The sequence below is a fragment of the Centroberyx gerrardi genome, chromosome 15 (genome assembly GCF_048128805.1).
Source record: "Centroberyx gerrardi isolate f3 chromosome 15, fCenGer3.hap1.cur.20231027, whole genome shotgun sequence".
Lineage (NCBI taxonomy): Eukaryota > Metazoa > Chordata > Actinopteri > Beryciformes > Berycidae > Centroberyx > Centroberyx gerrardi.
This window is the reverse complement of record NC_136011.1, coordinates 27,220,108-27,245,739: the sequence shown is the minus strand read 5'-3', so window position 1 is coordinate 27,245,739 and position 25,632 is coordinate 27,220,108. Positions and strand designations below refer to the sequence as shown.

The following is a 25,632-nucleotide window of genomic DNA, read 5'->3' as shown; positions in this document are numbered from 1 at the left end:
CGTGGGAATATCTCCCTTTCCGCAGCAACGCCTGACTCATCTGTGTATTCCTGAAGGCCTCTTCCTGTGACTGACACACACACACACACACACACACACACATACACTGAGGGACAGGACCTCACATGCCCTAGGCTACATAAATACAGACTTTTGAGTGTTTTTTGGTTACAACAGAAGCAGGGTGATAAAAACAGTCAGATTCAATTCACAGGAAGAAAATAAGCAAATTATTAGACCCACATTCATTCATTCATTCATTCATCCATCCATACAGCACATACTAGAGTTTGACCAATATGAGTTTTTGAACGCAGACACAAGAGTTATGCTGGAATGGATGTGATTTAAAGTAGAAAACACAGTTAATTGAAGTACAGTAAAACGTACTTGAGTAAAAGTAAAATTACTGACGTTAAGAAAATACAAAAACAATAAAAAGTACAGCTACACAAAAAAAGCTGCTCAATTACAGCAACGTGAGTAAATGTAATTACCGTATTTCCTCTAATAGTGGCCTGTAGTCAATTAAAAGCCGGGTGTCTGATAATGGCCGGGGCCGTCGTCGACACGAACAAATAAAGGCCGGTCTCAAATACAGGCCGGGGGAAAAAACAAAGGAAACAAGACTAGGTCAAAACCTAGTATATGGCTGCACCGTGTCCGTCTCCTCTCTCCGCCGCTGCCTCTCCACCGCGCCCACGGCCCGCATTGATCCTCCCGATCCGAGCCCCGGACCCCCGCCGAAATCTCGGCCGGATCACCGGGAACACATCGGCGCCTAGGTTCAGTTAGCTTCAGTTAGCTTCAGCTTACATGCAAACAACGGTGGATACCGGTAAACTCCTGCTGCCTGTTTGTAACTGTAGTTTGTAGTAACGTACAAGTGCCACAAGACGGCTCGGCCGGCGGAAGTCTCCGGAGCGTGCCGTCGTCGATTACCGTAATTATCGTAATGCATTGCAGTAATAAAAAAACGTCTACCTAACGAACCCCAACAGAAGCAGATCAGAAAACAAGGAGGCTTCGTACTAAAATATGAGCAAATATACTTATCAAACAGAGGGAATTAGAAATAAAGGCCTGTCTCTAATATAAGCCTGCTTCCAATAAAGGCCTGGTACCCTCTGCAGTCGAGGTAAATAAAGGCCCGGGCCAATATTAGAGGAAATACGGTAGTTATTTCTACTCTTGATGAATTCTTTCTACTCTGTTTTCTGAGTCTCTTACTGTGTGTTTTATGTAAATCAGCGGGACTCTACAGGTGTAAAACTAATAATAGAGAGTCAGCTGAAGTCAGTGGAGGTGATGATGTCGATCTCACAGGTTTGATTCCCACAGGACGACACTAAAGATAGATCGCTGCTCTATTCATTTTGATATCATGTGTAATGGTTCTTACTGACTCATCTGTAGAGACTCCATCTCCCACAATCCTCCCACTCCGAGGGCTGCGCTGAGCCAGCACTTCTCTCTCTCTCTCTCTCTCTCTCTCTCTCTCTCTCTCTCTCTCTCTCTCTCTCTCTCTCTCTCTCTCTCTCTCTCTCTCTCTCTCCATCTGCCTCCAATATGTTCCATCTGCTGCAGTAAGGAAACAGTCTGGTAAACATATTGTACTAATAAAGCTAAAAAAATACTGTGAATCTAAATGGTAAATATATAATAATGTAACAGGAGTTGAGTGTGATTGGCCACAGTAGGGATCAAACCTCTTCCCACAGATCACCTGTCAATCAAACAGTGTGGGCGGGGCTTGGGTTTTCTGTTGATGCAGTTTGAGTTTCTGTTTTCTTTATCTGTTCAAGCCATGGTGGCTATCACTGCTCACACTAACTACCCAGTTCTTCTTCTTCTTCTGTTTATTCCAAACACACCAGGAAACGTAAAACGCATCACTTCCTGTGTGGCAGAGGATTTTTCCCGGGAAAGAGCTACCAGACACCGGCTGTTTAGAACAGACAGATAGGTTGGATCACTGTTGTGTTTTATCAATCGGTGATGGCAAACTTAACATTTATTTACATGAAAATGTTACAGATTATTACTTTAATTTAGTGTAATTGCTTAGGGAGACAGAACAGAGACTAAAATAACTTTCAGAAATTGCTACAATCATTTTTCTAGGGATCCCATTTGCAAATCAGGGGATCCCAAGGTTGTATAAACCTGCACTGACTCCATCAGTTTCAGTTTAAAACCAGGATAAAAGCATTAATGAGGCCTTTATCATGGCAACTCGTGTATTTGATATGAACGCAAGACAAATACAGGATAAATGAACTAAGGAGGACTTCTAAAATGGCCACCAGTGTATACAGCAGTAATGCAGGATCGATTGTCTTCTTCTCTGGTGCAGCAACAGCACTGCAGAACTGTCATATCCTGTTCTACAGTATTTGTAATTAAACCAAGCTGAACTAGCATCCGGTGCAATGATCTGTGTATGTGTGTGTGTGTGTCTGTGTGTGTTCCATATTCCCGTGAGTGCTGGTATGTGCATGCATAATGTGCCTGAGACATCTTGTCCAAGTGTGTGTGTGTCTGTACTTGTTTGTGTGTGTGTGTGTGTGTGTGTGTGTGTGTGTTGTGTTTTCCACCAGCGTGGGAACTGCAGAAGAGGAAATGTGTATTTACGAAGTTGGCTCTGGGTTCCCATGGTTTCCTCTGGACAGGACGGGAATTTTGCACAACAATAATATCCCCAGATGTACTGTAACATAACAGTGGCCAAATCCGGACACACACTTTAATATCAAACTCCAGATTTAGCTTCTCAAATATGTTTTCACGCCACACGCCTTTCTGCGGTGCTAAAATTTGCCCAAAAAGACCAGAAACTGAATCAAAGAGTGTCTGGATCTGGAAGCTGATGGGTCATAACTGTGACTGGGTGCAAGACGGAGCCATGGGTGTCACTTTTTAAGTTGAACTTTTTTGTAACTTTTGCACCTAAAGGCCTGGTCACATCTGATTTTGCCAAGGAATTAGTGGAAAAAAAATCTGATTTCAAAATTCAAAAGGATGGTGCTAGTTAGCTAGGAGCTACTTGCACGCTAGTTAGCTAGTATCGCTATGGTAACTTAAAATCAATCAATGTCCCATCTAGTCCTGCCTCAGATTGACTGAAGCCTAGAGCAGTGTTGGATGAACCTGGATGAGAGACTCCTCCATGTTGGGTTTTCTTTCAGAGGTCAACATGCCTAACACCTAAAGCGACAGAGCGAAAGACCTGAGCGTCGCGAAAAAATAAATAGAGAAGCTACACAACGAAGATTCGGTGCGATGTCGACGACATTTCGCCGGTGTACGCCCGCCTCCAAAGTGCCGCCATTGGCCGACCGAACCGTGCGCTCACTTCCATTCACACGCAGTGCACTGCAGACATGGAATTGCTAGCTACAAAAAGATCACTGAATGTATGCATTGATGGGGAAAGTTAGGCGACCCCTTGTGTATGTGGTTTGCACTGACCCCAGGTCAGATAATTACCTTAGATAATCACTTTCAACAATGCTCAGTGAACGTAGTATAGGATATAAACTCTATCTATCCACACCAACAGCTAAACATCTGCATCATTATTAACAATATTATTAACAATAGAAATAGCAAAGATACTCTTCATTTTCATGCAGAAGTGATGAGGAAAAAAAAACAATTCGCCAATTTGCTCGCTCGTGGCATGTCTGGAAGCATTTCTATTGGTCAGCTGTGCAGATTGGCAGGTCGGAGTTTTACCACTTGTGAAAGCAAGCGTGCAAACGTGAAGGCATAACGGGGAGCCCATCTGCAAATCCGGGCACACCGAGGCCCGCACTAACCCATCAGTTTCAGTTTCAGTCCTAATACTGCCTGAGCTGTTACACGGCTGCCGCACCACGCCGCGCTGCTGCTCCGCCTCGAGAGGAACTGTTTGGATTTAAAAAAATGCTATATTATGTCGAAATTGCTTCACAACTGGGAAATGTTTTTTATTCGCCCTTCGCGTGGTTTTTAATGGAGAGAGTCGAAGCTAATTTTCACGCACCTTGGTGTATAGTCTTCCTGTGTCTTTATGTAAATAAATACCAGTTCTTCTTTTTTTGCATCAGTTGGCATCAGTGTGCGAGTTCTCGTCAGCTTGCCTGTGATTTTTGAACCCTGGCGCCTGACACAAACCTCTTAAATCACAGGACTTTTTCTCAGAGTACAGGCTAGTTGTGCTGGGACAGTGAATGTATTTAACGGTATGAATGTGAAGCAGAGCGGTGCAGAGAAACAAACTTCCCTGGAAAAATAAAAGTACTGTACACATACTGCTGGGAATGCTGGCAAAAAGGGAATACTGCTTCCTCCCAACCCCCACCCACCCCCCACAGGGCAGTTTCTCATGACATACAGTGTAAGGTCATGTCTATTGGTCAACTTCTCAGGCTCACACACACACACACACACACACACACACACACACACACAGATAGAGACATGGTCCACCCATATCTGCTCTGAGAGAGAGAAAGAGCTTGAGAAGTTTGAACTTTAAACAGGAGGTGAAATTTTGGCGCAAGTAGGAGAGGCGTGTGTGTGTGTGTGTGTGTGTGTGTGTGTGTGTGTGTGTGTGTGTGTGTGTGTGTGCATGCCTGAGAAGTTGGCCAGTCATTAGTAGAGAGCTGTGACAGAACGTTGGAGGAAGTGGTGGTTAGATGACTCAGCCAAGCCATAGCGCTGATGCATTTCTCCCTCTCTCTCTCTCTCTCTCTCCACTCTCTCTTTGCTCTCTCGCCCTTCTCTCATCATCTGCTCTCTTTTCTCTCCCTCTACATTCTATTCATCCCTCTCTTCTATTCTGGCATCTGATTTTCTTTCTGTCTCTCATTCTCTCACTCTCTTTCTCTCATCTCTGATTCATCTTGACCTCTGGAGGTATTCGTGTGTGTGTGCGTGTGTGTGTGCGTGTGTGTGTGTGTGTGTGTGTGTGTGTGTGTCTGAGTAGGACATTCAGCAATGTGTGTGGGAAGATAGCTGGCTTCCTTCGGGGTGATTAAAACATTCCTCTTCTCTTCTTTTTCCTCTCCCTCCCTCCCTCCCTCTCTCTCTCTTCCTCTGACTTTCTCTGCTCTTCTTAGTTTTCAGTGAAGACTTTGTGATGAAGGGGAGAGGAAGAGGAGGATGAAGACTGACAAACCGGTGAGTGAAGGCATCTGCATTTTAAACATTGGTTGGTATTTATCAAGCCAAGCAAAAGTCCGGATCAAGGAAACAGTCTTTTTTTTCAGAATGTTTGATCTGGTCGAGGATGCTTGACCCCTTAATTCTACATCAGCACTCCTATTTTAAGAAGCTTGGCAAAAAAAAAAAAGATTATTTTTTTCTCTTTTCTAGATTTAGTAGATTCAGATTTTAGGTGGTTTCTAGGTTTGACTGGAGACAACACAGGGCTAAAGAGCAAGAGGGAATCGAAAGCTAGATGGAAAATGTTACAAACGTTTTCCAAACTCTGGTGAATTGGGCTGTGTGAGGCACTGAATGCTTATTGGATGTTAGTTTAAGTGCGTTTAAGTGTATTTTATCTCTCTGAAGAGCAGCTGATGAATCTGCTTTTTTGTAAATAGATCATAGTGATTCATCTGGATCGCTAAATCGCACAATATGGATCACAGAGGATTTAAACATAGCCTAGCAAATGTTGCGATCTAAAAATGACAGTGCAGAGACGATAAATAGGACGGGGAAGACAAATACAGTGTGCAGTTTGTTGGCCGTCGGTCAGGTTGGGGCAGATATCGGCTATATTTGGCACTTGGCATATTACCAACGCTCCCAAGTTAGTCATGTAATCATGGTGTGACGCACTGACCGCGCCTCCGCAGCGCTGCAGTGAAGTTGACGCTGTTGTATCTCGTGTTGATGTTGCAGCTGTCTCCGCAGGGCACAACAATTAGAAACACTTAAATGGTTTAGTCAATGTACAGGAATTAGTGTTGGTGACGTTGGTGGTAGTTTCAGAGTCTATACTGACGCACAGGGTACAGAGACAATAGGATCTTATGTACAATGCAAAGGGACGGTGTAAAAACAACTATGGAAAGTAGATTACACATATCACTATGAGGAACACACACTCAAACACATAGTACTGCACGCCAGTTTAAAGGCTACTGAAACACTAAAACGAGAAGGCTTTACGTTTGAGAGTAGACGAAACAGTAAATATCACTACTATATCTAACAATATCTACCATACATATCACTCACAATATCAGACTACAGAGGGCTTTCAGACGACACGCTGCACAACCTGATCTCACTAAAATATGTGAAACGAACACGACTTGTTAACACCGGTTTACGTGTTCACGGCACATAAAGTGTTAAAATTCTGCACGACCATAAACAGGAAGGTGTCTGGCATTGAAGTAGCGCAGTAGGAAGTCGGGGTGGCGGATGGGCGGATCAGTTTGCCTTCAGTGCCGGCGACCGGAGTTTGTACGAAGGAAATTTCTACCGTGAGTCAAATTTTAACGTTTTTTTTTGTTTTTTTTAACCATGACCAAAGCCTTTCCCTAGCCAAGTTGTTTTAATTGCCTAACCTTAACCTTAACCCAAACCTTAACGAAGGTCGTTTTAGTTGCCTCAATCGTTCACCGCCAACCTTCAGCTGAAAATGTCGTGTCCAATTCATGTTATTGTCACAGAATCCTGCGTTTCAGAGTCGGCGGTCATTTCGATCATTGATACGCACCCTCTGGCGGCCATATTGGTGGTCTTCAGCTCTTGGGCAGCAGTGGCTGTGAACAGCTGATTGCATTTCTAAACCTACAACTTGTCCATCTTAAAGTCCCACTGAAACGGAAGTTAGAGCGTCTTCAGCTTCTGTACTGTGATGTATTTCCCAGTGAAACAGAAAATATTTGAGCGGTGTACAGTTACAAGAGGGATTTAAAATCAAATCCTTCGCATTTGATTGGACCGCTAAACAGTGGGCGGGGCTTAGAGTTTAGCGCGATACGGCGCTACAGAGGACTGTTGGCTCCACACACACCTCCCTCACCTGCTGTTAGATCAGGAGGAGGACAAGGTAGAGATGAATGAATTAGACCTCAGCGACATTGTTTTGTTTTTTATCCAAACACACATCTCTTCCTATCTCTCTCCATATTGCTGTCAGCTACGACCCAGAAACGGTGAAGTTTGGTTTTATATGACCGGTGTGGCTAGCTAGAGGCTGAAGAATGATTGATGGGTGGAAGTCATGATATTATTGGTTGAAATTGGTTGGTTCATGCTTACGTAAGCACACGGCATATTTTGTTTTACAGGAAGAAAACATGATTGGATTTTGATATAAGAATACAAAGAAATTGATTTTTTGTATTTTTTTTTGGCATATATTGTTAAATAGGTGCACAATATGACCGGGGATGTGATCTAAAAGGGTTAAAAATGCACTTTTCATTTCATCTCGACTTTAGCAGAACTGAATAGCCATGGTTAATTTCTGGGTTGTTTTTGACTGGGAACTGATCATTTCATCACTGATCCAAATGACTGATTTTGTGTTTAGATAATGTCAGCTTGTTAGCTAGCTAGTATCTGGTCAGCTAACCATCACTGTCTTGTTAACACATCTGATTAGCACATTAGCTAAAGTATCTAGTAGTAGCTAGCATTAGTAGTGGCTAGTAGTTGCTCCTTAGCATTTTCAGTTACTTTGCTAAATTAGCCTGCTGGCTAGTTAGCAAGATAACAGTGTTGCCAACTTTCTTCCAAGGAAGGTAGCTATCGGCTGAAAAGTCGCTAGAAGTCGCGTAATGACATCACACACTAATTTGCATATCAGTATATTTGCTGCACTGATCCAGCTCTCCCCCCTCTTAGCGGAGGGAGGGGGCTGTGTATGGGAAGTGTTGTGGTCATCAGACATCTTTAGATCAGGCAAATAGGCTAAGTAGCGCAAATTGGCATCAGCTATACCGATTTGTTGACAAATGCTTTAAGAATCAACACATTAACTCTGTTCCCCATGGTCGGGGAAAAGCCACTATATTTGTCGCTAGTCACCAGAGGGCCTGACAAGTTGCTAAATCTAGAGACAAAGTCGCCAAGTTGGCAATAGCGCTAACAAAGCCAAAAACCAACAGTTAGTTCAGGTTAACTGAGCTGACTCTGTTTTGGTCTACTAGGTAGGTCTAAAGACAAGACAGTTTACTGTGTCACAGTAACCTACATTTGGAAATAAATCCACCTTATCACACTATTCACTTTTACTTAGGAAGTTACCGAACTGACCTACATCCACACCACAACAAGCTTTTTCAGGTATTAGTGGAAGACTTTGAACTAACTTGAGTCTTTCTGGCTCTCCGACCGTAATGATAGTGAGGTGTCGCTATTATGTTTCTTTTTCTCCAGATATTTCACAGTTCAGTCCATAGTCTGTTTTTCACCTAAATAATCATTGGACAATACGGGTCAAATGAGTCCTTGCAGTGATACCAAATTTGCCTTGCAGGTAGTAATTTGTTAATTTGTTTCTGAGCATATTCAGACTTATTTCCTGAATCTTGAGTATATACAACTGATTAAAAACAATCAAATTAGTGTGTTATGGATCATTTTTAACTTTCAACCTCGTTTTTATGCTTATGGTCCTTGGACCCCCCAAGTTAGTGGTGACCACCCTCTGGCCCCCCCCATTTAAAAAGTCCTAGAACCGCCACTGATTGTGGTTGATTACGGCCATTTTGGAGAGCGGCCAGCCAGCATTGAAGTCATCACCAAGGAAACAGACAGCAACTGTCCTGAATGCTCAATTTGTGTTTACAAGTGTAACTAAACTGATTAAATTTTGATTCAGTTCCATTGGCGAACCATTTGCCCTCGTTCACTTTAAAGTATCGTTGAAATGAACGATTGATTTGTGAATCGACCCATCACTATCAGGTATCTCTCTTTCTCTTGCCCAGTTGTTATATATTTAGTCATTTTTTACACGGAGCCAATTCTCCAATGGCCCGTCATGATGGCACCAGATGTGGCTTTTAGGACATTTGTGATGCAACTACAAGGCCTCTATTCATATCCTCATAGGTATTTTCCTGTCACGCTGGATACCACCGAATAAAGCAGACACGATGTGAAAATGTCTTAAAGGAGCAAATAATATGATAAATCTCAATCCTAATTGAGTGTCACACACACACACACACACACAGAATATCTCTTTCACTCTCTCTTTCTCTCTCCCTCCTGATCTTTATGCTCTGTTTAATAAGTGGTATCAGTTTCCATATATTGTCAGTAGCAGACACACACGTATGCCAGCCCTGTTCTGTCAAGGCACCCCCCCGTTTACGGTAAATGTGTGTTTTTCTGATCTGTGGGCATGGATGAAGTGATGCAGTTAGTTTTGGTATCATGTCCGTCGCCGAGCATCTCCACCACCGAGAAGAGACTGAGAGCAGTGCAGCGTGGGTAGGCGTGGGAGGGCTGTGATAGAGATGACTCAGCGCTCTGTTGCCGGGTAGAAAAGCACCCAGAAGTCTCCCACCCCCAGACGTTTATCAATACACAGTATCTAACGTAGCCGCCCCTCATGCCTGAACCTGGGGTGAACGCTTATGTAAACTTTACTTGGATGTTATAGCATTTGCATCACAAATTACCCAGCAACCACGGCACCGTCATGGAGAATTAGCCGTGCGCAAATAATGTCTAAATATATAACAACCAGGCTAGAAACAGAGAGATACCTGGAAAAGATGTTGTGGTGTGAGCTTAATGTTGAATAGTGTGATAAGGTGGATTTGGTTACTGTGACACAGTAAACTGTCTTGTCTTTAGCCCTAGTCTCTACTCCAAAACACTCTGAGTTGTAGCTTGAGAAGAGTCAGCTCAGTTAACCTGAACAAACTGTTAGCTAGCTAACTAGCCAGCAAACACACTGATGTTAATGTCAACATGCGACTACTAGCCACTACTAACACCATCTGATGCTAATGTTACATGGCAGTAGCTAAAGTAAACAACAACACAGTAGCTGACTTGGTTAGCTAGCTAACAAGTTGACATTATCTAAACACAAATTAAATCAGATGTATCAAAACAACTGATGTCAATGTTAAGATGCAACTACTAGCCACTGCTAACACTAGCTTCTACTAGGTATGTTAGCTAGTGTGCTAATCAGATTTGTTAACAACAATGGTTATGATGATGGTTAGTTGACCAGATAGGCTACTATGGTTAGCTAGCTAACAAGCTAACATTATCTAAACACAAAACCAAATAGATCAGTGATGAAATGATCAGTTCACAGTCAATTAACCCTGTCTATTCAGTTCTGTTGAAAGTTTACGAACACAATCAGCTGTTCCGAGGCACGGTTGAGTTGGGTTGAGTGAGGACCTCCAATATGGCCGCCAGACGGTATGTTACGTCACCTGAAAGCCCTCTAAAGGACAGGGGCTCTCAAACGATTGATTGGAAATATGAAACAGATTGATCAGGTGAAATCTATGATCCCTTGCTGATTTCACCTACTAAATCCACTTCATTTATGAAGGACAGGAGCAGGATTTTTAAGCCTTGAGACAATTTATACATGAATTGTGTAACTCTCAAAATTAGGAACACTCAATAGTAATAGGAAGATTTATAATATATTTCTACTGGGTGCATGCAATATTTTGTGCGCTCAATAGGCTACCTATATTTTTCAACAGCCTGAGAGGGCTTTGACAACTTTACTACATTCAGATAGCAATTTCTTCAATTTGGGTGAGGGAATATATTTTAAGGTTGGTGTTCGGCAGATAAGGGCAACTACAGCAGAAGTGAGAACTTGATATGTGTCATCCAGAGAACTAAAGCAGAAACGAGAGAGCAGAAAATGACTTCACGTCTCCCTCGGGGTATAAAGCCATCATCCCTGGTCTTTCAGTCTTAGAATAGACCTCATTTTACATTTTCATCGTAATATGCCATCTAAAATGTAACATACAAATGAATGCAGACTTTAGTTTCAGTAGATGAGTTTAGTAGCCTAAGTTTTACATTTTAGAGGGAATGTACTGTAATACATATACATATGACTGTAAACTGGGTAAGGACTACCAATATTGGTCCTGACATGATTGATAAAAGTCTAAAAAATTCTTTCATCTTTCTCTTCCCCTCCATCTATATTTCACCTTTATGACTTATTACAAAATAGACATATAGCATTTTGTCAGTGGTGGAAAGAGTATTAGAATGTCCTACTCAAGTAGAAGTACTGTTACTTTGCTGATATTTTACTTAAATATTAGTTAAAGTACTGGTGTAAAAATCTACTTCAGTTTTTGTTTTTAGACATTTTTTTTTACAAAAGAGAACATTGTTAGATCTGATCTTTTCCATGCATTTCTAAAAGGACGAGGGTGCAGAGCTCAACCTCAATTCCTTTAATTGGAAAAGTTGGAAATTACTAAATAAAGTCAGATTTCTCTTCTCACTGTGAATCGCTCCACAATTTGTCAATTCATTCCAGTTTCTGTTGCTGATGGAGAAACACAAAATCTGTCTTCTGTAATGGATGGGATTTAAAATGTAGTGTAGGCTACTTCATTAAAAATGTACTTAAGTAAAAGTAAAATGCCTGACTTTAAAAAATAAGTAAAAGTAAAATTACTGACTTTAAAAAATAAGTAAAAGTAAAATTACTGACTTTAAAAAATAAGTAAAAGTAAAATGCCTGACTTTAAAAAATACTCAAAAGTTAAAGTACACAAATAAAAGCCACTCGATTACAATAACTGGAGTAAATGCAATTAGTTACTTCTACCCTTGCATTTTGGAATAAAACCCTTCATTTGGGCAGAATGGGGATGACATCCTCTTATTGGGGCAAATTACGCAATGAATCCCTCCATTTTTAATTAATTAAACACTGATTGTGTACAAAAAAATGCAAATTCATGTCCCAGCTGTCTCAGGTTTTAAAAATCCTTCTCTAACCCGTCTCCTCCCCTTCATCTCCACCGGGATTAAACAGGTCAGAGTGGATTAAACAGGTCAAATCAATAATAATCACCACTTTCAGCTGGTGTCTCTCAGCGGATCAGTCTATTTCATGGAAAGAGAGAGTCCACGCTGCATATCTGTCCTCTTCCACTGCTCCTGTGTGTAGAGAACGGCGCCAAACCTCCCAGCGTTACGAGTGTGGTCGCTGGTGAAAACCTGTCACTAGACGTACTGTAAGATGGAGGGGCGATTTTGACTCAGCCGCACTTTACCAGGTCGAGTTTATTTATAACGTTCCTGTAAAGAGCTGTGCACGAAATACAAAAACACAAGTACAGATAAAAACAAGACGCCACGAAATGAGCGATTCAAAACAACGAGACAGAACGAGCGCAGCATAAACTCTAAGAAATGGGGCCAGCGCTTTGTGCGTGTGTGTGTGTGTGTGTAGGTGTGTGTGTGTGTGTGTAACCTCAGTACTGGTTTGAATCAAACAGGTTTAGGTTTGTCTGAACGTGAAACCATGACATTGGAGTTAAAATGCCTTCTCACTGAATGTCACTGTGGAGATTCACTAGTCATTCACTAGTTCACAGGTGTGTGTGTGTGTGTGTGTGTGTGTGTGTGTGTGTGTGTTTCCAGGCTGACGATGGTGGTTTTTGTGTCTTTAAATTACATTTAACCACGCTGAACTTCTGGAATGGTGTGTGTGTGTGTGCATGCGTGTGTGTTGTGTGTGTATATGTGTGTATGCACATGTGTTTGTCCTCACAGTGGGTGGTTCCATTGATGTCAGATACGAGATAAATAAATGTCAAGGTGAAAACAGGCCAGTAGTGTGTGTGTGTGTGTGTGTGTGTGTGTATGTGTGTGTGTGTGTGTGTGTTCTGTAACACCTTTACTCATCATGAGTTATGGTCTGAACTACAGTAAATGACTAAGAACACAACAGTCATTACTCTACCAGTAGTAAGACGAGTCACAAATTACACAGAAGATTTCAGAAGCTCATATTCTGCAGTCGGCGGAGTAACCGAACGCTTCTTTTCTTTTTTCTCTTTTTTCTGACTCTGTCGACTCCCAAACGAAAATGAATCTTATCGTCCATCAAAAAGAAACAAATTACTAATAACTCTTTGTGCTATGTGGCAGTCGAAGTGCTCGAAAAATCCAAAAAAATATTGTTCCTGTCAAATTGAAAGCATTTTAACATCAATAAATCAGCGCCATATTAATTTTGAGACATTAGTATAATAACTGTAAACAAATGAGAAGACACCTCTGCTCTGCCTCCATAGTTTCTCCACCTGGTGGATCTGGAGGGAAATCTGCTGGATCGCTTTATGGCACAAAACAGGAACTATTTTAACTTTGCTAAGCTGCAAGTAAAAGAGTTTCAACTTCATGTTAGCTGACCTGGGCAGAATGCAGACTGGCTGTTATTTCTTCTTCTTCTTCTTCTTCTTCTTCTTCTTCTTCTTCTTCTTCTTCCTCTTCTTCTCCTTCCTTTTCAAAACAGAGTAATACAAGGGAGGGGGCAAGTAGGAACATCCTTTTGTGACAGGAAGCAACAGGGTTTATGGGTAATGTGGTCTTAATTTGGAGAAACATTAGCACTAACAATAGTATGATTATACATTGACGATTATATATTCATGTTTCAAAATGCTACGTTACACTTTTAACATTTTCTATAGTATTGCAGGTGATATTAATGTGATGTTATGATACTATACATGTTCCCCTCCTTTTTATTTGCAGAACAGAGTTTACCACCTTGGCCTGACATAAATCCTCATGACGTGAATTCATAGTTTACACAATAGTTAGTGGTATAAAACTGATGTAAGTGAAGATAGGGTCACTTAAGGGAAATCCAGCATAAATTAATGCTTTTCTGAATGCTTTTTGTTGATATTGGTGGTTGTTTTCTTCACCGACTGGAGGTCAGAGTTCACCAGCTTTTTATTTCCCACCATGTCAGCAGCCATCAAACCTGCCAACTTCTGATTACAGGACAGTCTCTATAACCGTTTATTCATTATATTCTATTGAATTTTTTCAGTTTTCTTTCAGTTTTTTTACATTGTTTCTTTGTTGTCACTGTCTAAGCACTTTGCAACAATGTTAAGAAAAGTGCTACATAAATAAAGTTATTATTTTTATTATTATTAACCATTAAGCCCATACTGGCCCTAGCTGTGCTAGCGGGCTGCGTTTCTGCTTTCATCACATTAAACATCTACTTTCCAGGAAAGAAGTGTGTCACTGTGTTTCCAGTTGCTGGGGTGTTGCAGTTCTTCACAGCATTAATAAGTGTGTGTGTGTGTGTGTGTGTGTGTGTGTGTGTGTGTGTGTGAGTGAACAGGGCCGTTTTCGTACTGTATGGGTGTTTAGGAAACTGAAACCCAGCGTGTGTGTTGTCAGATGACTGACAGTAATATGAGGTCCTGATACTCTGTAAAGGTCAGTGTGTGTGTGTGTGTGTGTGTGTGTGTGTGTGTGGGTGTGTGTGTGGGTGTGGGTGTGTGTCAGAGAGAGAGAAATTAAAGCGTAATATAGTTACTAAATTACTGTCAGTAAAGTTTCATCTTATCTGGAAGAAAGAAGTGAGAAGAGCGAGAAAAAAAGAGAGAACACGTGGGAGACGTGAAGAAAGAAGGAAAGAAGTGAAGAAAGAAGGAAAGAAGTGAAGAAAGAGGTGCAGAAAAAGTATAGAAAGACAGAAGGAAGAGGAGAAAGAAGGAAAGAGTAAAGAAAGAAAGAAAGAAAGAAGTAAAGAAAGAAAGAAAGAAAGAAAAGACTGATACAGACACAGATTGAAACTGATAGAAAGAAATCCATAAAGGACAGAGGAAGCAAAGAAGTGAAGAAAGGAGTGTGTAAAGAAAAAAGAAGGAAAGAAAGGGGAAGAAAAGATAGAAAAAGGATGAAAATAACTCCATAAAGAAGGAAGGAAAGAAAGAAAGAAACAAAACAGAGGGAATGAAGCGCAGAAAGAAAGTCAGAGAAAGAAAGAAAGAGAGAAAGAAAGGATAGAAAGAAAGAAATGCATAAAGAAGGAAAGGCAGGCAGAATGAAAAGAAAGAAAGAAAGAAAGAAACAGTGAATGAGTGGCACAATACAGTGACTATTATCTGGTATAGTTACCAGTTATCCCAGTTACTGCAGTTATCCCAGTTACTGCAGTTATCCCAGTTACCAGTTATCCCAGTTACTGCAGTTATCCCAGTTACCAGTTATCCCAGTTACTGCAGTTATCCCAGTTACTGCAGTTATCCCAGTTACTGCAGTTATCCAAGTTACTGCAGTTATCCCAGTTACCAGTTATCCCAGTTACTGCAGTTATCCCAGTTACCAGTTACTCCAGTTATCCCAGTTACCAGTTACACCAGTTATCCCAATTACCAGTTACTCCAGTTATCCCAGTTACCAGTTACTCCAGTTATCCCAGTTACCAGTTACACCAGTTACACCAGTTATCCCAGTTACCAGTTACTCCAGTTATCCCAGTTGCCAGTTATCCCAGTTACCAGTTATCCCAGTTACTCCATTACCCCAGTTTCCCCAGTGTCTCCTCCATCCTCCCAGCATGCAGTCTGTTTTCTGCAGGCTGCAGTTTAGCTGCAGTTCGTGTGTCTGTCCAGCAGAGGGAGACACAGTCTGACAGAACACAGCAGAGCAGACCTGCAGGAGCTTCAGTCTGCATCAGCCCTCTCCTCTCCTCTCCTCTCCTCTCCTCTCCTCCTCTCCTCTCTCCTCTCCTCCTCTCCTCCTCTCCTCTCCTCTCCTCCTTTCCTCTCCTCTCCTCTCCTCTCCTCTCCTCTCCTCTCCTCTCCTCTCCTCTCCTCTCCTCCTCTCCTCTCCTCTCCTCTCCTCTCCTCTCCTCCTTTCCTCTCCTCTCCTCTCCTCTCCTCCTCTCCTCTCCTCTCCTTTCCTCTCTCCTCTCCTCTCCTTTCCTCTCTCCTCTCCTCTCCTCCTCTCTCCTCCTCTACTCTCCTTTCCTCTCCTCTCCTCTCCTCTCCTCTCCTCTCCTCTCCTCTCCTCTGAAACGCCTCAGCACAGCAGACCGGAGTCCAGACGCTTATCGCTTCATATTCGATCTAATATGAACACAAACCCCCAGGCTCTGTGTTTCATAACAACACATTCTTTATTAAAGTCTTTATTATCTTTACATCAAGGTTTCACATGGCAGCTTGTCGTCCTCTCATGCAGAAGTTCTCACACAAAAATAAGAAACTCACTAAAATACTCCTATGATATTCCTATAATATTCTTACAGGCAATCATATTATGTCTTTGGTGCTCAATATTGAGTTTATAGTGATCTAATGCTGCTTTGTGGTATTTTTCCATCTCTCATGGTATCAGTATATGATTCCTATAATATTCCTAGACGGAATTAAGGTTTTGCTGCGACATTTGGATTTTATTCCTCTATTTTTTGAGTAATTTTCTCTTAAAAATCACAAAGTAACTTAGTTTGTAGCTGGTTAAAAAACACGCTCACCTCTTTTATAAAGTCTTTTTCACAATATAGACCTCCGGTGTCCTACACGCTTTTTACTCTAAAGCCCAGGAGAAAATGTCGATATCACTTTGTCACCAGGATTTCAAGACAAACACAGGTCAAGTGTGATTTTTATTATATCGAAAAACTGCATTCAACTTTCCCATACAGTGTCATTAACGGCTAAATGACCTTACACTCCTGCTTTCAAAGAAATATCTCAGTAACTAAACAACAAAGAGACTTGCTGCTGCGCCACTGGAAGCTGAATTTATACGAGTTAGAACTAGTTTCTTTGTATTGAGACACTTTGTGTTTTAGTGTTGGAGACACTGAGACGGACAGAGGGAAATAATACTTTATTACAAGTATTTATAAGCTGCAACAAGCCTGTCCAGGTCGGGATAATGCGTTAAAAAGTGTCTGTGCTAGAGGCGTCAGTATTAAATCCTAAGATATGACGAAGTCCTTATATCTGATATCAGTTGCCAAAATTTCTGCGGAGAAACTGGATCAACAACTGATCACTGACAAGATATTTTTATTATTTGATCAGTGTGATAAACTATTACAAGTCACCACAGTGTCAGCTCAGAGGGAACGCTGCTCCTTGAATGCTGCATTATGGGATTTTCTTGCTTCCAAATTAATTTCTGTGGATTTTTTCTTCATCTTTGCTCTGTAATATAACAATAAAAACCACAAGATCATATTTGGACTCTCTCAGGCCAAAGATAAGGCCTGAACCAAAACCTAAAAGACGCCAAGCCTCTGCTGGTTTCAGGCTGGTGTCAAATTTGGAAACAACCAGAATTAAAATGACGAATAAAACTCAAATGCTTTGCTTCCTCGTGGCCTTTTCCTCTGTTTTTATTCCCGGGTTCCCTTCCTGCTCCATCTTGTTATTCCCTTTATGCTGCAAATGCGCCACTCCGATGCGTAATGGAGGACGTTGCGTGACATTTGCGGGACAAAAATACTCGACATTTTCTTGCAGTATCAATCGATTAGTCAATAGGATTATCACTTTATTATAACACGTTTCCTATCACACTAATGCAGGAATATGGAGAGGGAAGGACGGCATTAGGTTTTCTGTATCTATTAGAAAATCCATCAATATCGCGACCGTGAGGAAATCCACCTGTGATTGGCTATTTGCAGCCTTAATTAAGACCTAATTAAGAGACTAATTAAGTCATTTCCCTTCATTAAAACCCGATTTGTTCGGATCAAATCATAACACACGTGTTAGAATAAAATGGAAAGCATCGCGATTTCCTTTTCAGGACATAAAAAAAAGGCTCTTGATAAGGAGTGAGTCTTAAAACCAGACGGTATCACTTTCTAAACAACAAAACAACAACAATCGATAATCAAATGTCACAGCAGATAAGCTTCCTGTGTGAAATGAGAACAGACAGTTTGACATTTAGATTTCAGAGACGCGCCTGGTTTTCCTGCTCGCGGTTTCCTCTCTCTCTCTCACGCCCAAGGAAGGAAGTTTGTTCGATTCAGAAAACAGGAATTAATGTAGAAATATGATGTAGAAATATGTAAATAAATTTGGAAAGTGCGTGACTTAAATAGTTACACCCCTAAAAAGTCTCTGCTATGTTCCCTAACATAAAACATCACTATAATAAATATATTGTTGGGGAGTTGTGTCGCTAAATAGTGAGTTTATGCCGACTTTATCATATTTTATATTATTTTTGATCTCCTATCGTATCCCTATAATATTCCTATAATATTTCTAATGGGATGTATAGTTTTGCTGTAGTATCCCTCTGTTTTTATCTATACTTTTCTCTCATAAAATCACATAATTCTTTAAGTTGTAGTTGAAAAAGCATTTGCTTTCCAGTCTGCCATAATAGACTCTTGTTTTCCAACTATATTCCTATAGGATATTGTAAATAATTTATAGTTTTGCCGTGATGTATCCTTCTAAAATATAGCCTATCATATTGTTCTTTTGTTGTAAAGGTTAGCTTGAATTTTGTAATACAGACCACAATTATTTTTTAACATAAAATGTATATAATCTACTGTATAATTGAATACATAGCTATTTTTTTTCCAAATAATCCTATCTGTGTTTTTTAAACTGTGGGCTGTGCTGATGGAAAAATACACGATAGGAAAATCAGAAAGCAAATTTAAAACGGAGCCTTTTAAAAAAAATAATAAAACATCCTGGCATGAAAGTGTTGGTCACCTTTCTCAATGTTTCAGCAACAAAAAGTCAAAACAGCCTGATATGAAATCAGCTGCAAAGTTTGAATTTCGCTTCCTTTGAACTTTGAATATATAAAGTTTCACGTCTTTAATCTGGTGTGAGTGTGTTTGTGTGTTTCTGACTCAGCTTGGAGGCCTGCGGTTGTGAGGCAGATAATATTCACCCCGCTGCTGCCTCTCGCTTTAACTCACTGTAAAATGCATATTAGAAATGTTGCACTGCCGTAAACACATTTACTGTGCATTTACACGCTGAACAGTGTCGTTTGGTTCCCTTGCAGATTGTAGCTTTACGGCTCAAGAACCAAAGCCGGTAGCTTTTGATGGGAAGCTTCATGAGGAGAGAAATATTCTCAGTGATGTAGTGGAAATAAACAGGTGGGTGAACTGAAACCTGATCACCATGAGGCAAACATCTCCAGGAAAGCATTCATTTATGCTTTTTCCCCTTAAAATACCCATTCTTCATGTAACTTACATCAGTTTGACACCATTTTCCAGTATGAATATCATCAGTTTGACTCATATAGATTTATGTCAGACTGAAAAAGTGGGTAAATTGAGTTTAGGTGGGTTTACCCTCCACTACATCCCTGAATATATATTACTATAATTCAGTTAAATCCAGTTTCCACATCAATAATTATTTTTCAGCCTTTCCAAAAAGATTCTCAGGATAGGAAAATGTGTTTGTCTGTTACTGTACATATTTATATATTCTACATCTGCAACAAAACATCAGTTTATACATTCAAACCATATTGACCTGATTTATTATGTGGACAGTATAGAATTGCAGCAGCCTAAGAATACACAGACTTATTGGTGATGAAACTGTATTAATTACATTTAAAGAGACAATTGAAGTACAAATAGACATTTGAGTGATCATGAGGCAGAAATAGAGTTTTTGGTAGCACTTTACAATTCCTGTATATTAACCTGTGGACAAGTATTGTAAGTACAAAATATTACAGTGTAGGTACTTGATGAAAATCTCACTCATACATCATTTACTTACAACAGTGTAACAACACCATTTAAATGAAGCAATTATTGTCAGTACATCATGTATTATGAAGATTTACTACTACTTACAAAGGAATATTGTGTACTTACAATACTTTTCCACTGGTTAAAACACAGGTTAATACACTGGAATAAAGCCATTGTAAAGTCAAGTGCTACCAAACTCAAAAATGTCCTTTTAACCGAGTTTCAGTCTGTATTCAAAGTATTATGTGGGTGTTGTGGCTCCTTATTATTGGCTGAGTATAATGTTGGTGAACTAGAAACTGCAGCTTATTTTACTATTGCACTCACTGTAAGTCAGTCTGGATAAAAGCATAAGCCAAATGCCTAAAATGTAAAAAAACATTTAAGACTTGTATTTTCTTCTTTTTTCATTAGCAATAGGCAAAATATCTGTATGTGTGCTTGTTCTTTCATAGATTTTGGAGAAATCAATAATCTGATCTCATATAAACACCAAATACTAGTTCAACTATAAATATTTTCAAAACTTCTTTCTAAACTGAGATATCCATCTTTTGGGGAAAAATTGACACCTAATTTTGCAAAAATCATCGCTGGCATGAAAGTAAAGCACATTATGGCTTACTATTAAAGTTATGAGTCATCTTAACACCCTTCTCCCCCAACATGGTTACTGTATGTTATTGCAGAAACTGTAGAATTATGTGTGTTTTTGCAGAACTCACTGTTGACTTTCAGTAAGAGGAAAAACTGAATCCAAAGTGTGCAGCATTTTCAGGGTGAAACTGGAGTGACCTAACTGGCTCTGTTCAGTTCATCATCGTCCCGAGAGAGGAATTAAACTGTTCCACCTCTTATTTCTTTATTTAGCACTTACAGTATTTATTACACATCAGTGCAGAGGCAGAGGAACGTCCTGTCCGCCCGCTGTGGCTTTCTCTCTGCGCACTTCTCAGTATATTGCTTGTTTGCACTGCTGGGATATAGAAATGTAAGTGAAGCGTAATTTCATTTTGTAGCCGGTGACGCACGCAAGCATGTAACAGAAAATGACACAATTACAGATCAAGAACGTATTATCTGATTGAGGCTTAGCAATGATTTTGATTTCCTCATACATACAAAAGGCTTTTAACATCTATTTCAGAGCAGCAGCTACTCACTTTACCCAATATAACACGAGAGGATCGGCCCCAAAATCATCTCTGTGCATCCGGTAGATGGATCTGTGCACATGCTTGTAGGTCAGGGCTCCACGTTAAATGATGTTGAAACAATAACAGCGTCAAAAAAAAAAACAAAAAAAACCTTACTGTTCCGTTCATACGAGATCTAGGCTACATACAGAAAAAAAAAAAATAAAGGTGTGAACTAGAAGCGAAAATGGTTCTCTGGAGTGATTCCATAGAAGAACCATTTCTGCTTTCCTTCACTTAGACAGCTGCATTGTGTTTTTGTTTATCTGCCCTTGTATCGACTCATTTGTAATTGAACAGCACATACTATGGAGGGATGTGGTTACTTTCCACATCTACATCTGCAACAAAATCAGTTAATACATTCAAACCATATTGACCTGATTAATTATGTGGACACTAGTGTATAAAATTGCAGCAGCCTGAGTGCACACAGACTTATTGATGATGTTAGAAACTGTATTAATTACATTTAAAAGGGACAATTGAAGTAGAAAAAGACATTTGGAGTGATCTTGGGGCTTAGAAATAAAGTTTTTGGTAACACTTTACAATGGCCTTATTCCTGTGTATTAACCTGTGGACAAGTATTGTATTGTACAGAATATTACTGTGTAGGAACTTACTTATTTTCCACATTTATGCCTTATGCTTTTAATATCACTCCGAAGAACCATTTTCGGTTCTAGTTCACACCTTTTAAATTCAATGTATCTAAAATGCAGAGGATCCTGTGTGTAAAAGTATTGCTGTTTTGTCAGCCAGGGGCTTAAGTTACCAAGTCTCAGTTTAAAAAGTAGTGTGATTTAATTGTGTGCCACCATCCATTTCATAAGAGCAGGTGTCAGTGTTTTTAAAAGCTGGAGATCTCAGTCTGGAGGGAAACACTCGATGTTCCTGTTGTTTCGTTGTTGTTGCGAAGCTGAATAAGGAAACGATGCGAGGATCCGGACATGAGGCAAGCCGGCCATGGAAATGAGAGATTAGTATCGTTTAGTCAGCCTGTCCCGCTCACAACACACACCTACACACACTGTGCTGTACACACACACACCTGCTCACACCCTCATACTCTCTCACGCACGTAAACACTCACACACCCACATACTCTCTGTCTCTCTCTGTCTCTCTCACACACACACACACACACACACACACAGTACCAACCCACACACCCATCCCTCCATCCCTCGGCACGCTCTTGTGCAAAAACATCTTGTATTGGTATTTGCCAAGTGACGAGTCACCTTGACAGCTATTGTAAACTTGTGTGACACTGTTGGCTTTTGCACCAACACTTCCACACACTGATTTTCATCCACTTTGCAAATTACGGTTCCCACTGAAGATGTCATCTCTCCTCTCCAATGTCACAAAATGCCGTCAGAGATGAGATGCACAGGCGGCATTTTTTTCAGCATTGAGGCAATAATATAACTTCAGTGTTATGTAAAGGTTTAGATTTAAGGCTTATGCTTCATACAGTGAGAATACAGATCACAGCAAAACCAGAGAATCACGGAAATCCTGCAGGTTAATACAGAATAGATGCAAGGAACCACTACTACTACTATTACTACTACTATCACTACTACTACTATCACTACTGTTTTTAATACTGCTACTACCACTACTACTACTACTGCTACAACTATTACTATTGCTGCAACTAATATTAGAACAAGTACTACGACTATTACTACTACTATCACTACTACTACTATCACTACTGTTTTTAATACTGCTACTACCACTACTACTACTACTACAACTACTGCTACAACTATTACTATTGCTGCTACTAATATTAGAACAAGTACTACTACTATTACTACTACTGCAGTAATATTACAACTGCTACTACTACTACTAATATTACAACAGAAAGCACTACTACTATTATTACTACTGTTAGGCTGCTACTACTGCTACTGCTGTTACTACTACCAGGCCTACTTCTACTACCACCTACTACTACTACTACTACTACTACTAATATTATAACAAGTATTACTACTATTACTACTAATATTACAATAACAACAAGTACTACTACTATTACTACTACTATTAGGCTACTACTACTACAACTACTATTACTACTTCTACCACTACAACTATTAGAATAACAAGTACTACTACTACAAGTAGCCTACTACTATTACTGCTACCACTACTACTACTACTACTACTTCTATTACAGCAACACCTACTACAACTACTACTATTACTACAACTATATTGTAATGTAGTCATTGTAGCCATAGCTGCACACCTGCTGCAGCTCCGTCCCCAAGAGGAATTATCTGGAAAAATCAACTTTTGCTCTCTTTCCAGTTGTTATAATTTGCCTGAAGTGATCCAGTAACTAATTGAGAGACATTAAAGTTTTACGTTGCAATATACTAATTTGGTTCTTCTGCATGTGAAATAATTGTCTGCAGTGCTAATGCAGGAGAGATGCAGCATAAACAGATAAAGGAGGACTTCTATAGGTGCTACCACTGTTATAGGAGCAGTAGTAGTGAGCAAAGTCATTTTCTTCTAATCACTATCTAAATCACGTTAAATATTAACCACCTGTGTCAGTTCTTCTGTTGTCAGAAATGTCACTTTCCTCTCCGCTGTTCGCTGCATTTCCTGGTGCTCCACACATCGCTGCCATGGCATTTAGAGCAGACGACCATGAACCTTGAACTTTAAGATTAAAAGGCTGTGAAGAAAAAACAAAAAACTCATTTGAATCTCGCACACAGCTGTAAATAGCAGGCAGATCATCCTGTTATGTGACACAGTCTAAAAATATGCAGTTTTGACAAAGTAGATAGGACCCTGGATCTCTCTCTTTGTTCCCATGGGAAAAAAAGAGGAAGGGGGAGAAAGAGATACGAGTACAGAGTTTAATTATGTGTGTGACATAATGTGGGAATGATTCCCTTTCTGCAGCACCATGTCAGACTCCTAGAGACTTTGTTGTGTGTTATCAACCACAGCTGACACCGTCCTGGAGCTATAGAGGAGAATTAGCTGATAGCTAGTGGCTAAATATAGCCTCGTGTAACAGGCAGAAGCTGTGTGGCTGTGGATCCAGTAATGTTATAAAAGTGAATAGTGTGATAAGGTGGATTTGTTTCCAAATGTAGGTTACTGTAACACAGTAAACTGTCTTGTCTTTAGCCCTAGTCTCTACTCCAAAACACTCTGAGTTGTAGCTTGAGAAGAGTCAGCTCAGTTAACCTGAACAAACTGTTAGCTAGCTAACTAGCCAGCAAACACACTGATGTGAATGTGAACATGCTAACGCTAGCTGCTACTAGACACGTTAACTAATGTGCTAATCAGATGTGTTAACAACAAGGCAGTAATGGTTAGCTGATCAGATACTATGGTTAGCTAGCTAACAATCTGACATTATCTAAACACTAAATCAATCAGATGGATCAGTGATGAATTGATCAGTTCCCAGTCAAAAGCAGCACAATATTTAACCATGACTATTGAGTTCTGGACAACTCGTATGTTTGGAAATGTAACCAGCTGTTTACAGCCACTGTTGCCAAAAGCTGAAGACTTCCAATATGGCCGCCAGAGGATGTGTTACATCACCTGAAAGCCCTCTATACCTGAGAGTAAGAGACGGAGACAAAAGCCCCTTTCACACATATCAGATTGCCGTTAATTTTCCGGCAGCGGTAGTGGTTTCCCCCTGTTCACACTTTTACTATCTGTAAAATTTCCATCCAAGAAAGCATTCACACCTGACGTGACGGTCGGGTCCCGGATAGCGAGGCGAGGCCGGATGTTGCGTTTAGGGTTCAATGACGGAAGACGTTTGTTACTGTTTTAGAAAAATGGAGGATGAGGAGCTGCTGCCTGCTAACCTCCGCTTGGACGGCTGGAAGCTCCCTCTTCTACTAATTTCACTAATTTCAACTCACGCTCCAAACAAATGCTTGCCGTGAGAAAGATGCAGAATGAAATACACCCCAGAGTCTGCTGTGATTGGTTCGCTCGCTCTACGTGAAAGTAAGACTGTCGTAACCTTTTGCACGCTCGACCCGGGAATATCACAGCTTCTGTTCACACTAACGTCGCAAAGGAAGACTCCCGGGAGATTTCACCATGCAGGTCTTGAGGCGGGAAATGTGTGAGAGGGGCTGTAGAGACGGAGCGAAATGGAGAGAGAGTGAAGAGAGTTGATGCGTTGAGAGTGCGTAGGCTTGATTTGACTCCACAGATGGTACACACACACACACACACACACACACAAAATGTTTAAATGTCAGCAGGCAGCAACACCAGTGCCTCCTGTCAAACACTCCCTGAATAGTAAGGCTTGGCCCGAAACCACAAACCTTTCTCGGTTTTGTTTTTCAGACGCAAAAAAAAGAGAAAGAATGTTGTTTTAGCTTCAAGCCGACTTCAGACGGCATGTTTTCAACCAAGACACATTCATATTCCTGTAACCCCACCTGATAACCTGCTTATTTATCAGAAGCTGCTGGTTTATCAGCGACTCTGTGTGTTCCTGGTATCAGTCACACCACATCGTGCGAGGAAACGGTTCGCTAATTTGAGGTGGAGTGGTCATGTGCTGAGCGATCGCTGGGCAACCCGCTTCACCGCCTGCCTCTTATCTCATCTGTGTCCTACTGATTTGAAGTCTGTGTCGTTCTTGCAGCATAACATTTTCGAACCTATAGA

The 25,632-nt window shown here is 40.6% G+C and overlaps 1 long non-coding RNA gene across 1 annotated transcript in view; it reads left to right on the top strand.

Annotated features, from left to right (window-relative positions):
- The window catches only part of LOC144542359 (uncharacterized), a 73,288-nt gene that overhangs the window by 13,754 nt on the left and 33,902 nt on the right, over positions 1–25,632 (top strand). The window contains exon 2 of the long non-coding RNA XR_013507210.1: positions 5,106–5,166. This is a non-coding gene — a long non-coding RNA (uncharacterized LOC144542359). The remainder of the gene's footprint in view (positions 1–5,105; positions 5,167–25,632) is intronic.